General features: G+C 43.0%; 1 long non-coding RNA gene across 1 annotated transcript; it reads left to right on the top strand.

Moving 5' to 3' along the window:
• The first annotated feature begins 7,684 nt into the window (after positions 1-7,684).
• LOC310705530 lies at positions 7,685-10,752 on the top strand. The gene is made up of 3 exons (XR_014525371.1): positions 7,685-8,428; positions 9,580-9,647; positions 10,630-10,752. It is a non-coding gene; the product is annotated as an uncharacterized lncRNA (long non-coding RNA).
• The last annotated feature ends 1,897 nt before the right edge of the window (positions 10,753-12,649 follow it).

Genomic DNA, 12,649 nt, shown 5'->3' with positions numbered 1-12,649 from the left:
TTTTGGAGTATTACTGATATGAACTCTGCCATCGTAAGTATGTGTAGAGAAACCAAATATCATAAAGACACCACAGTCTCTGCTGTGCCTCATTTCCAACCGGAAACTAAAGCTCTGGGCAAGTACTGGGAATCCCTGGAATCTTGCCCTGGCTGAAGATTGGTGTGACACACAAAAATACATTTAAAGGCTGTCCACCCACCACCACAAATAATCCTAGCAGCTGTAGTTTTGTTAACTGATCTGGGAATTATAACTCTGTGAGGGGTAAATTACATCTCCCAGGATTCTTGTGGGTGGGGAAGGATGGGCTTGAAAAACCTCCCAGCGAACAAACCACAATGAATGATCAGTAACAGCCAATGTTGTCTAGTCTCCCTGAAAACAAATCAGGATGAATGCTCAACAAACAGGTCATCTGAAAGCACTGAGAATAAAAGCAATTTTAACTAATCCAAAAGAAAACAAATTAAGATTTCACACTTGGTTTCCCCACCACACTCAGATAACATACAAAACTACCATCATTTCTACTCAAAACAAACAATTCTCACCAAGGCTTTTCAGTAGTTATGTATGTAACGGTTGGCATATAAAATTCCAAGGAACCCTGTGGGGTCTTTTTCATAATGATTGTATAATTCCTTGTAAATGCTAACAAGCAGCTCAGCATGCAAATTAACCAAAGTGCTCAGTTCTTTTTCTTTTTCTCTCTATTAACACCCTCGAACTGTCTGTGTACTAAACACCACTTGCCCTTGCTACGCAACACATCTCATGGTGGCAGAACAGTCCTTCCTGCTCTCTCCAGTCGACTGGATCTGTTTTGCTGCTTCTTCACAGGGGTGTAAATCTTGGCCAAACGACAGGTCTTTGCCGTTTTCTCCACTGAATTATTTACTTGCCTCCAGCCTTTATTTGCTCATTTGAAACCCCATGATATCCTCTATTCATCAAGGAAACTGCCTCTGTTGAGTTTATAAAACCCTTGACTCCTGGAAAGATATATGTGTGCTTTCCATGAAAGAGAGAGAGAGGTTATGGACGTAATATGGTTTGCCTGTAGATTTTCTGATTATTCTTGCATATAGCCTGAATGGACAGCCAATGGACAGCAAGGTCAGAGGTTGGGAGGTTCTTCCAAACTAGACTCAGAAAATCACCATGGGAGTTCTGAAAAACACATACCTCAAATAAGAGGAGTTGCTACCATTGCAATCACAGTTGAGAGAACTCCATTTTCCATGCATCCCAACTGTAGCAGGAACCCCCCCACCCCAATCATTCTGTTTGCACAAACTTCACACACACTCACACTCACACACTACATACGCCACATTTCTGTTATAAATTCATAGAAAATCAACCATACATCGGATTTGCACTGTTCCATTTTTTACTCCATGTGACAAGGACTATCTAAGGGGGGTGCTTGGTTTCTGGTCAGCCATAATCTCTTCAGCATACCAGCACATCCACAGGAGCCCTGCCCAGTTGCTATGTCAACCCTGATAATCCCAGACAGAAGACAATCAAAATCACAAAGAACAGTGGATTCACCACAGGCTGAAACAAAGGACAATGATCAGATCTTCCCTCTGGGGGCAGGAAACTGCAAACTCCCCATTGTCACCTGGAAAGTACTCATGGGGAGGGGGAAAGGAGGAACCAGCCAGGTGACAGGACACTCAGGTTACCACCACAACTCCTCCCTCAACCCCTCCTTTCTGTAATGTATGCATGATGTCAACCCTTTCTGTAACGTATGCATGATGTCAACCCCTCCTTTCTGTAATGTATGCATGATGTTTCTGGGGGTGGGCTTGAGCTAGAGGAGGGGAATTTCAAAAGTTTTTATAAGGTCTTGCAACCCATTGTTCTGGGTCTTTTCCTCTCTCTTGCAAGTGAAGGAAATACCCTGTTGCAACAGTTCAATAAAGGCCAAGCCTACAGGCTGCTGTTTTGCTCCAAGTTATCCTGGTTGGTGTCTTTGTTTTTGTCCAAGAGAGCCCTCGGATTTTTCCGTTAACAGTTGGCACCCCAGATGGGACACTTGGTTCTCCTGTAAAGGTGAGAGGGGAGATAGAAGGGATCGGGCGCCACTGGGCAACCTTAGCCCAGAGATCCTTCTTCCTCTCCCTGCCTCCTCTTTGCGGGCGGTAATCAATCGTCACCAAAAGCTCAACCAGGGGAGCAAAGGCGAGGTCAAAGCCGGCTAAGGGAAAAGGATCCCGGGATCTGCGGGGGACAACTTCGAACGTGAGTATGGTTTGAAGTAAAACACGTTGGGAGGGGGGTGGAAAGTAACGACCCCACGACAGCCAGACTTTCCTTCTTTCATTTCTGGCGTAGCCCCTCGGAGTCGGCCGGGTGCGCTCTAACTTTACCCTTTTCTAGCCCGATTCTCCCCTTCGGAAAGTGGCCAGGGAGATCGCGGAACTTTACTGTATGGCGCTTGCCTCTCGGAGTCGTCTAGGTACGCCAAAACCTTTCTCTTTCTCTCCCCTCAATTTCTTACGCGGTGCTTGGCCGGGGAAATTGTGGTACCTTTTGCTGTTTTCTGACGTTCCCCCCCGGGGTCGTCCAGGAACGTCTTAATCTCTCTATCTCTTTTCTCCCCCGTTTTCCGTCTTGGAATTGAGTCCGGGAAAGCGTGGCTCTTTTACTGTTTCTCTGACATCCCTCTCTCGGAGTCGTCCAGGGGAGTCTTTCAAGTATTCTCTTACTCTCCACCTACCCTAACTATACAAATGAACCTTCCCCTCCTGCCTGGCGACCTTTGTTAGGGATGACCTGGGTATGTGAGAACGCAAGGTCGTTTGCTCCCCTTTCAAAACTTTGTTTTCTCGGACCCCCAATCTGGCACTGCACAGCGCAGGCGTCCAGTAGGGAGCCCAAACTTAGTCTCAAAGGCTAGGCAGGAGGCTGTCGTGGAGGGAAGAAGGGGCGGTTCACGAAGTGGGGCCCCACACTAGGATTAGTCTTGTGAAGCAGCGCTGAGGAAAGGAATTCCGGGCAGAGAGACCCGTGGTTTGAGTTTCTGGGCTGAGAGACCCGTGGTTTTGTTTCAGGTTCAGGTTTGAGATTTCCAGAATTTAATTCGTGGTTTATAGATAAGTAGGAATTTTATCTGTTCCCCCTTTCTTTCCCATTGCCCCCCCTTTCCTCCCTTGTGTGTGTGTTTCCACTCTTTCTGTCTTTAGCGTACTTTGTTAACGAAAAAAAAAAAAAGGCCCAATAATAACATATGAGAGAATGGGGGCTCACTAAACACCCTAGTTGGACTCCTCCTGGCAACAAAGCTTCCAACACCCTAGCTGGACTCCTCCTGGCAACAAAGCTTCCATGAAGCCTTTTTGCCCCAGAGAGGACTCTAATATGCCCCTCCAGCTTGTCATCTCCAATTAGAGAAAAAATAGAAATAAAATAAAGGGGCAAAAATGGTTAAGTTTGTGTTGTTAAACTGTAGCCTACAGCTGGAACATGAAACTGTAAACTTAATGGTGCTCAGAAGGCAGTAGATATAATAACAGCCCAGCCTGAGAGCCCACGCATTAGAGATACGAATACCCAGATGCCAGAAAAAGGGAAAATAAGGAGATTTTCTTCCTTACAGGTCACACCACTGCTGCCTTGCTGCTACAAATGGAGGGGATGAAATCTGATTTAGTTCACATTTAATGGTGAACCTGCCACAGCAGCACTTTCTGAAACAATATTTGAAGTGAAATGCAACCATCTTCCAAAACTCGCACTTCCTTCAATTTTGCCATACAGTTTTCCAGCAAAATAATGTGTAAAAAATATATATGCATGGATTAAGGGAAAGTGTGCATGGAAATGCATATGTGAACGAATATTGCTTTGCAAAAATGTGTATTAGGCAAAATTGCATATAAATGTATGTATATTCAGAGTAAGACCAAAAATTGCTGCTGGATTGTCATGAGGATGTTTTGAAAATGTAAACCGGTGTGAAAATGTGAAGGACTGAATGAGAACGAGAATTTAAGATTGGGAAAATGGCCAATCACCTATACATGCTTTGTCTGCAGAATATTTAACCCCTGCAAGGTTTAACTCTTTGGTTAAAAGAGTTACATAACAAGTAATGGGAAGGATCTGTTTGAAATCCTGGAGAGTGGATTCTCATTGGAGTGGACAATACTAGGCTAACTGGACATGATCCTGGCAGAAGTCAAAATACCATGATTAGCTTTCACATTTTCAAGCCACTTAGAGCTGCTCATAGTCCTTGCTCATGAATGAAGAAACTGCCCAGATCCTATTTTGGAAATCTATACAGGAAAGAAGGCTGCTTTTAAAATCTGGTCTAGATTTTGCAATCTAGTTGAAATTCTAACAAATGCCTTCAAACATCAGGTGCGTATTTAAAAAGGGAGTGACTCCTTTTCAACGGATGTCTTCAAAGGCCTTGAATTAATGCCAAGTTTGAAACTATTTGCAAACTGATGAAATTTCAATTTCACAAAATCAAAAGAATTCAGAAAGTTGCTTGAAGAGAAAGTAGAAGGAAAAACAGCAACTTTGGTCCAGAAGCGATGCATATTAAACCCTCTTTCCCAGAGCCTGCTTCTGCAATCAAAATGAAAGAAAGAGAAATATGCTGGTTAGTCATTTCTATTCAACTCTGGCGAAGTATGTTGATGATTCACAGAACTGAGCAAGCAAGCCAACAGGACTGCAGTACTTGCAGCATGGAACTGGACAGGAAACATCAGAGCTAGTCAGCCTTGAAGAGGCGTGTTAATGGCTAGAAGAAACTCAGTGCAATTTCATATGCCATCAATCTTTTCCAGAGCTATCGTTTCTGGACTTGGGTGATCAGCTGGTGGTTGCCTGTGGATTGGAACACACATCCGGACCAGAAAAAAAAGCTGCAGATGGCTGTTGCATGCGTTTGGGTTGGTCTTGTGGGTTTGTGGCAGTGCCAGCTCTGGGTTTCATATTTTCGGTGGGGTGGGGATTGTGTTGGTTTTGGACGAGACATCCTCTGTGAACTCCCCTTCTTCAATGAAATTCCTCACCCCTGGTTTCAGCAGCTGCTACTGCATTCACCATTGCTGGTGCTGCTCTCTGGCCAAAGAGTCTGTGGATGAGCAGCTGGTAGCAATTGCTGCTACTGTTCTTCTGTTGCACATGCCACCTCCACTGTTCACACCGAGTCCATCATATCACATTCTCTTGCCTTTATCACATTCTCTTGCATTTATAAATCACTTATTTTTTAAAAAGCCACCCAGGCAACATAAAAACACTGCCATTAAAACAAAATACCATACTTTTCCATCTATAAGACGCCCCCATGTATAAGACGCCCCCTATTTTGGGGGACTGAAATTTCAGAAAATTGGTGGAGATGGCTAAAAGTTGTTGAGCTTTCTTTTGCAGAGGATTGGCCAGAGTTGTTGAACTTTTTCTGGGGTGGGGGGGATTACCGAGGGTTGTTGAGCTTTTTAAAGGGGGGGTGGCGAAAATCGCTCACGTGTCACAAAAAACGCATCGTGTCTCTCCCCTCGTCGGCAGAAGCTGCCAATTGCACGCCCAATTGCAGCAGTGTCGGCCAGTCAACACCACCCATTGACGCAGCAACCAATAAAATGCACAATAGCCGCTAACAGACACGGCAGCAATCAATCAAACGTCCACCCTATGCACTACCCATGTACAAGACAACCCCCACTTTTTAGCAAGATTTTTAAGGGGGGGACACCTAGTCTTATACACGGAAAAGTATGGTAACACAAAACATCTAAAAGAGTGTTATTAAAGCATATAAAATCAAATAAAAACAGCCATGGAAGCACACTTTTTAGTACTACTTTTTGAGAGCTTGTGGCCTGATTTTCATGTTCCGCTGGAATCCTTCCTAGGCAGAATGGGAAGAAAATAGAATAATTCTAAGGACTTGTTGTGCAGCTTTTAAAGAAGGTGGATTTAGGAGCACGGGTCTAATGTCTTCAGCAGCATTCACATCCATCACACTAGTATTCATCGCAGCAGACATGCCCTGCACATGCAGCCAGGAAAATTAATAATAATTTCATTTTCAGCAATGGTTAATTTAAATACAGAGGCTCTTCTAAGAAGTAAAGAAAGATGCTAAAGCAATAAAAGACAAAAGTTAATCATGCTGGCTGCCTTGCCTCATTATACGACAGCTGTTGGAGTCTGTTATTTGGTTTCCACTGAGGGGGAATTATAGATCTTCTCAGCTGCATCTGCTTCCATCCATTCTGAAGACATTCCTTCATTGTCGAGGGATTGTTTAAGCAATAATTCGACCTTTCTTCTGTGATATTGCTGCATAATTAAGATCAGATAACTTATATGATATAAAAGAGAAATAAATGGAGATTTGGGATGGGAGCTGTTGAACGGCTGCTGGAGGTCCAGTTATTCCTCAGCCTGAGTTTCTCATCTGGTACTAAAGTGTTGTCCAAAACAAGTTCCAGGGGCCCTGCTTATCTGGGTTGCTTTCTTTGGAGGAGAGATCACTGGGGACTTGAGGCATTTTTGTAATGTTGCATACCTGCTGGCTGCCTATAGCCTCAAACAACTTGCACAAATACAAAGCCAACAAGGAGCATTTCAGAAAGAAGAAATGTAGTGAAGCCCTGTTGAGACGACAGCAATTATACATAAATGACGATGTGAACGATGTAAATTGTAAAGCAATTTATGTATCTGTTTACACAGAATGTGCACATGTGTTATTTTGTTGTACAGAACTATGGTGAGAAACATTCACAGCAAGACTCTATGCCATGTTGACAGGAAGACAGGAGGAAATTCACTTAATAGTTTGTTCTCAGCAGATTCCCCCAACAACTCTAGATAGAAGTCATAGTAGCAAATAAACAACTCACAACTATACCAAGATTGTAGCAAATTGAATCAATAATAAAAGCAACAACAATAGTTTTGCACAACGCAGGGCTACGGTCAGGTCAAATGTAACAACAACAACAGCAACAACAACACTTAAAGCACTGCTAGTTTCCAAAATATTCTTAGTGGTAAAATGAATCCTAGTTCTGTTTAGCTTGCTAAGCATTTGATTCAGCTTTGAGATGTTAGAAAACGATGGCTCTTTCATAAACATGGAGCTGCTAATTGATAGTGCTTGGGCATTCAGTCAAGAGTGGATTGCTCATGCTCCACTGAATAGCTATCTCATGATTTCACTGTAAAAATGTCACTAGCAGTGCTGGCTAACTCCGCCAACAAGATGACACAAATGCCTGGTCTACCCACACAGCAGAATGAGGTGGAAGAATGCTGAGGTGGGTGGACGAATTTTAGGCTGCAGGTAGGGTATAATTTGTTACAATTATGCACACACAGAGACCTTAAAAATGAGAAACCAGTCAAATGAGTGAGCTCCCTGACATGTTTTCCATTTTCATGTAGGTTGTGGTGCAGTAGTTCAAAGAGGCAAACCTCCCCCCCCCCCCCACTTCGTGATCAGAAGTGGTACCCTCCATTCTACATCATTCTGCAGTAAGTGTGGAATCAGCCTCAGTGGCTGCTAAGCAACCCAGTGGCTCCTACATGGTAGGTTTAGGAGGGGGGGATGTTGGAGAGATGGTTCATCATCTGCAGTGCAAACAGATGACACCAATGTGGTTTTGAAGAAGGATACTGAAGAGTATGCATCTGAAGTTTCTTCTCATTCCAGAAGTCATCGTGTGACACTAGTTGAATATTCACACTGATCACAAGTAAAAGGAATAAAATACTTGCTGTGTTAATAAAGTTGGCTTGTAACATGCCATCAATTGATTTGTCATTGGGCAGGAAGAAGGATGCTCAAAATGAGTGGGAGACAGAGGGATGCACCAGAGATGTGTATCTTGCAAGGCTTCTGCTTAGTCCGAAGGAAAAATGAATATGGATGAGACTGTAATGGGACAAAGTGAGATGCTGGGACTTCCTGGATCCCAATGCAAACTGCAATGGAACTGGAAGCAGCCAGTAGATCAGATTCTTCTCTCCCCCATGGGCCAAGTTTGAGAAGTGGGCTGGGATGCTCTCTTGTGAGGCATCTGATGTCACAACGGCATCAAGTGACCCATTATGTCATCCGTGGTGCTGTGCAAGCTTTGACAACCAGCTAATCCAATACAAAAAGATTCCAGGTGCAGCAGGACAGGAGGAGAGGAAATGAGTGTAAGAATAGCAGATGTGAAAAAGAAGCAATGGCTTTGCTGGAAGACTTTGAGGAAGTGACTCTACACCACAGATTTACTGAGTCACTGACAGATGCAAAGCCTGACAGATGCGGCCAGAACATTGCAGATCATAGTGGTTTTGAAGCCTATTTGGACAGAAGCTGGAGGCTTGTTGGTGGGAGGGAAGCCACAAGTCAGACAGAGTCATATAATTCCGGTGCAGGGATGTTAAGGTGGGAGAAATTGGCTGACTGGCTTCACTAGCTTAATTTAAATGTACATTTGAGGCTTTTTATATTGATTGTACTTTAGTCTAGAAAGAGCTTCATTCCAGCCAATTAATACTGCAATTGAGTCATAAGGCTCTTAGCTCTGCATACTATTTTTCTTTCAAGCCTAACTGTCTCCACTGGACAGATTTTTTCCCCCCAATCCCCCCTTCCGAAATAATTAGGGTTTCTAACTTGCAGAGGTTAATTGCCAAAGATCACTAGTAGTGCTTGTTCTTGTAGAATGGCAGTGGTGCCCACCTGAGAGGTGCCAGAGCTGAGCTCCAGCTGAAAAAACCTTGGTCACTAGGTACATTTTCTGTAGGTTGGTGGGTGAAAACCTTTCACAACAGAGTTGATATTCCTTGTTTCTGCTCCCCTCCCTCCCTTCTGTTCTCTCCATGTCAGTCTCAAACGGCACATAACAAAAAGATGCTACACTTCAGGAGGGCCACAAATACAATAAACAATGTACTAGATATTTAGCAGCTTTTCCAGAATAGATGGTTTGTTGGATATCCCATTAGTGACACATGGCTAAGATTGATCCACATAGGAATAACATACTTTCTATTTCTGGAAAGTCTACTATGATAAATCTGCAGGGTATTTATAGTCCCTATTTCTGAAACATCCGCTCTGACCTCTGAGCCCTTTATAGTGCAAAGGGAATAAATCTAGAATGAAACTTAGACTGGGAATTATCCATCTTTTCCCACAGAGAAAAACCTATATAAAACTTTCCTCCTTTACCATTTTTACCACCCTAGATCATGAAATATATTCATCTGCTGGTTATGATTGGCCAGAGACCCTTTGCAAGCTCTGTGTTTGGACTACAGTGGGAAAATTGTCCCATCTGTGCCTTTTGTCTTTTAATGTTCTTCAATTTAGCCCTGTCCTAAAACCACCCTCTCTAAGGTGCTACTGGAAGGAATTTTTTAATTTTGTTTCAACCACCCTCTGTGTTAGAGCTACCACCTATCAGGGTATCTCAGGTCTTTCCTATAATTGTGCTCCTCTCAGTCCCTTTCCCCCCAAGAGGCTGCTTCACACCAATCTGGTTCAGTCTGTTGAGTATCACACTTCCTGGATTGTTCTTTCTCTCTTTCAAGCCTCTGCCAACTCTGAGGAAGTTCGCCTTCAGTCACAGGAAGTCCTCCAAGCAGAAGCTCCAAAATGGGTGAGTACAAATTGCCAATCTGGGCTGATTTCTCCTTCCTCTCCTTACACCACAATCCCAGTTTCTTTGGATGCTTGCCCCACACTCCACACAGGGCCTGCCTGTCCATCAGGCAGACTGAAGCAGCCACTTTGGTTGGGAGAATTCCATGGGGTGGTGCCCCCATGGATGCCCTGCTAGGGATGGTCTTTGGTAATATGACACCCTGAGCGAGGACAAAATTGGGCACCCACCCCATAATATTTCTTATTTTCAAATGATCCCTTTTGATACAGTTGCTTTTCTGCAGCCCCTTGCTTCAGCACCCTGTGCAGGGGAACCGCCCACAGCACTCTAAAGCCAGCGCTGTCCCTGCCACTGCCCGGGTTGAATGGCTGGGATGGCTTTTGGTGAGATCATGCCGGAAGCGCATGTATTTTAATTGTGTGACAATAAAATGGGGAGGCCCAGACTGATATCTGTCTTACGAGCCCATATCCTCTTATACTTCACTGCCTGGATATTAACTGGTTGCTTAAAACCTTGTAAGTGATTTGGGGAGGATATGCCTGAAGAGGAGTAAGCATAAACTACGCCTTTAAAATGATCAAGTTATGTAACTGCACAATGACACAATAGAGCTCATTTAGGTTCTGCAGTTAGTTAAGTGAGAAGCAGAAGGAAGCTCGACTGACAGGCATGAATGAGTAAACACAAACACTCTCAGCACCCTAATTTTAATAAGCACTGTAAATGGCCTCCCGTTTCTTTATTTTGAGACACAGCAGGTTTGTAGCTCATAACTATTTAGCTGGATAAGATATCTGCTCTCTTTATTTCGTGGTCAAATTGCTTGTATAATTCATTTTAGTGTGTAACTTTATAAACTTTACATCTGAAATCCTGGAATCAATTGCTACTCTGTTTGCTTTTAATTTAGATTATTACAATAGACTCCACTTAACTTGGTGTCCTATATTTCCTCCCTTTCTTCCTTTATTAGGTGAACAAGACATGCAAGTGAGTTACTGGGAGATACACAAACACACACAGAGAGAGACCTCTTGCCAGCTACCTTGATTGATTTATTATTTCTCAGGGTGCAAAGCATCAAGCAATTAAACGCTTGTGCCATAGATTGTCTCAATATTACGTTATACAACTCTCCTTTCTGTATATTATTACAATGGTATTTTCTTTCTTTCTTTCTTCTCTCTCCCCATTCCCTTCACTATAACCGATCTGCTCTAACTCATTTAGAGAGTTGCCAAAGGAAAGAGCCTATACAGCACTTTTTGTGACCTCCAAAACCGAACAAAGAGGCACCTTCTAGAAAATTCTAAATGGAATGCTTCATTGTGCCTTCATGCTAATTCCTTGTACTTCCCAGGTATGAATTTGTGTTTGACAGCACCAATTTCCAACGCTGCAAGCTTCCCACATTTTTGGCAACCTGTATGTATGCTGTCACTGTTGCATATGTGAACGCTTTTAAAGTTGAGACAATTTTATGTGTCTGCAAGGCATTTTACACTTAGCATTCTGACAAAATAAAAAGCCACCAGAACTGGCAGTGTTTGTTTGTTTATTCTGCAGGATGACTAAGGCCCCATCTGCACTGTACATTAAAAGCAGTGCCATATCATTTTAAAGAGTTACGGCTTCCTGCAAAGAATCCTGGGAACTGTTGTTTATGGATGGTGCTGAGAACTGTTTAGGAGACCTGTGTTCCCCTCTTACAGCCACAGTTCTAAGAACTGTACAACAAGTCCTTCTTCCCAGGGAACACTGGGAATTGTAGCTCTGAGAGGCAAAAGGGGGTCCCCTAACTCCTCTCAGCACCCTTATCCTCATGGAATGTTGGTGCTGTTGATAGTGGACCATGTTATTATCCACCTCTGCTTCAAAACTTATTAGGGTATTTTGCTTTTCCAAGCGAAAAAAACACCATAAAACAAATTTGAGCTCAGGAAACTGCACTGCAGAGTTTTTGCTGCTGTGGGAATTTCTTCAAAACTGACCAAAAATGAAAAGTCTATCTGTCTCTCCCCCTCCCCTCCCTTTAATATGGTCAGTAAATTGGCATAATTTTCTGAAGATGTTTTTCATTCATAGTAATTAATGCATACTTAAGCTTTGAAGCCTAAAGCTTTGGTTCAGCATTTCCGCTCAAACTCCCCAGCTATAGGGGGAAAAGAAGTCATCGTCAGAATTTAGCAAAGGCATTATTGCCTTGAAGGCCTTTTCTTTAGATCTCAGAATGGTACTAATTAATGGATAGATGACTGATCTGAGAGATTTGACACCCACGTTTTCACTTCGGAAAGTTGGTTAAAAATGAGTGACTTTCTTGTTAATGCCACTTTGTCACTTGATCTTACCCAGGTTTGAAATCCGAGATAGTGGCCTCCTCCAAGAAGAAGCAAAGGGCCTGCTCCTTGTCCCAACAAAGAAAGTGCAAGAAGCGATGGTTCTGTAAATGGGATGCAGAAAACGGTCACCAAGGAAGGTTGGAATCAGGACTGAGACAAATATACAAAGATGAACCTTTTGGGCATATTCTCAACAGCAGTGGAGAAGCAAAAAATAAATGAGGTGGAGAAAGTTTAGAAATGGGGTTCTTACTTTTCTTTTATTAGCAGTGAGGAGTTGGGGAGGGGGCCTGGTTAGAGTGTAATAATAATAATAATAATAATAATAATAATAATAATAATAATAATAATTTTATTTATATCCCGCCCTCCCCAGCCAAAGCCGGGCTCAGGGTGGCTAACAATAAAATAATACAACATGTATCAGTGTAGTGCTGATAATGCCAAGGTTGCAGGTTTGATTCCCATATGGGGCAGCTGCAGGGGGTTGAATTAGATGGTTCTCAGGGTCTCTTCCAGCTCCACAATTCTATGATTCTATGAAATCTATCAATTTCTATTTCTCTCCATTTTTCAATTCCCTCCCCATCTTCAGTTTGATCTGCAGTTAAGAACACAAGAACCTCCTCAATAAAAGCAGTGACCCAGCAT

Source organism: Podarcis liolepis (assembly GCF_965112155.1).
Source record: "Podarcis liolepis genome assembly, chromosome: 4".
NCBI classification, from domain to species: domain Eukaryota; kingdom Metazoa; phylum Chordata; class Lepidosauria; order Squamata; family Lacertidae; genus Podarcis; species Podarcis liolepis.
Note: the sequence above shows the minus strand (reverse complement) of the source record. Positions and strands in the feature narration are given on the sequence as shown.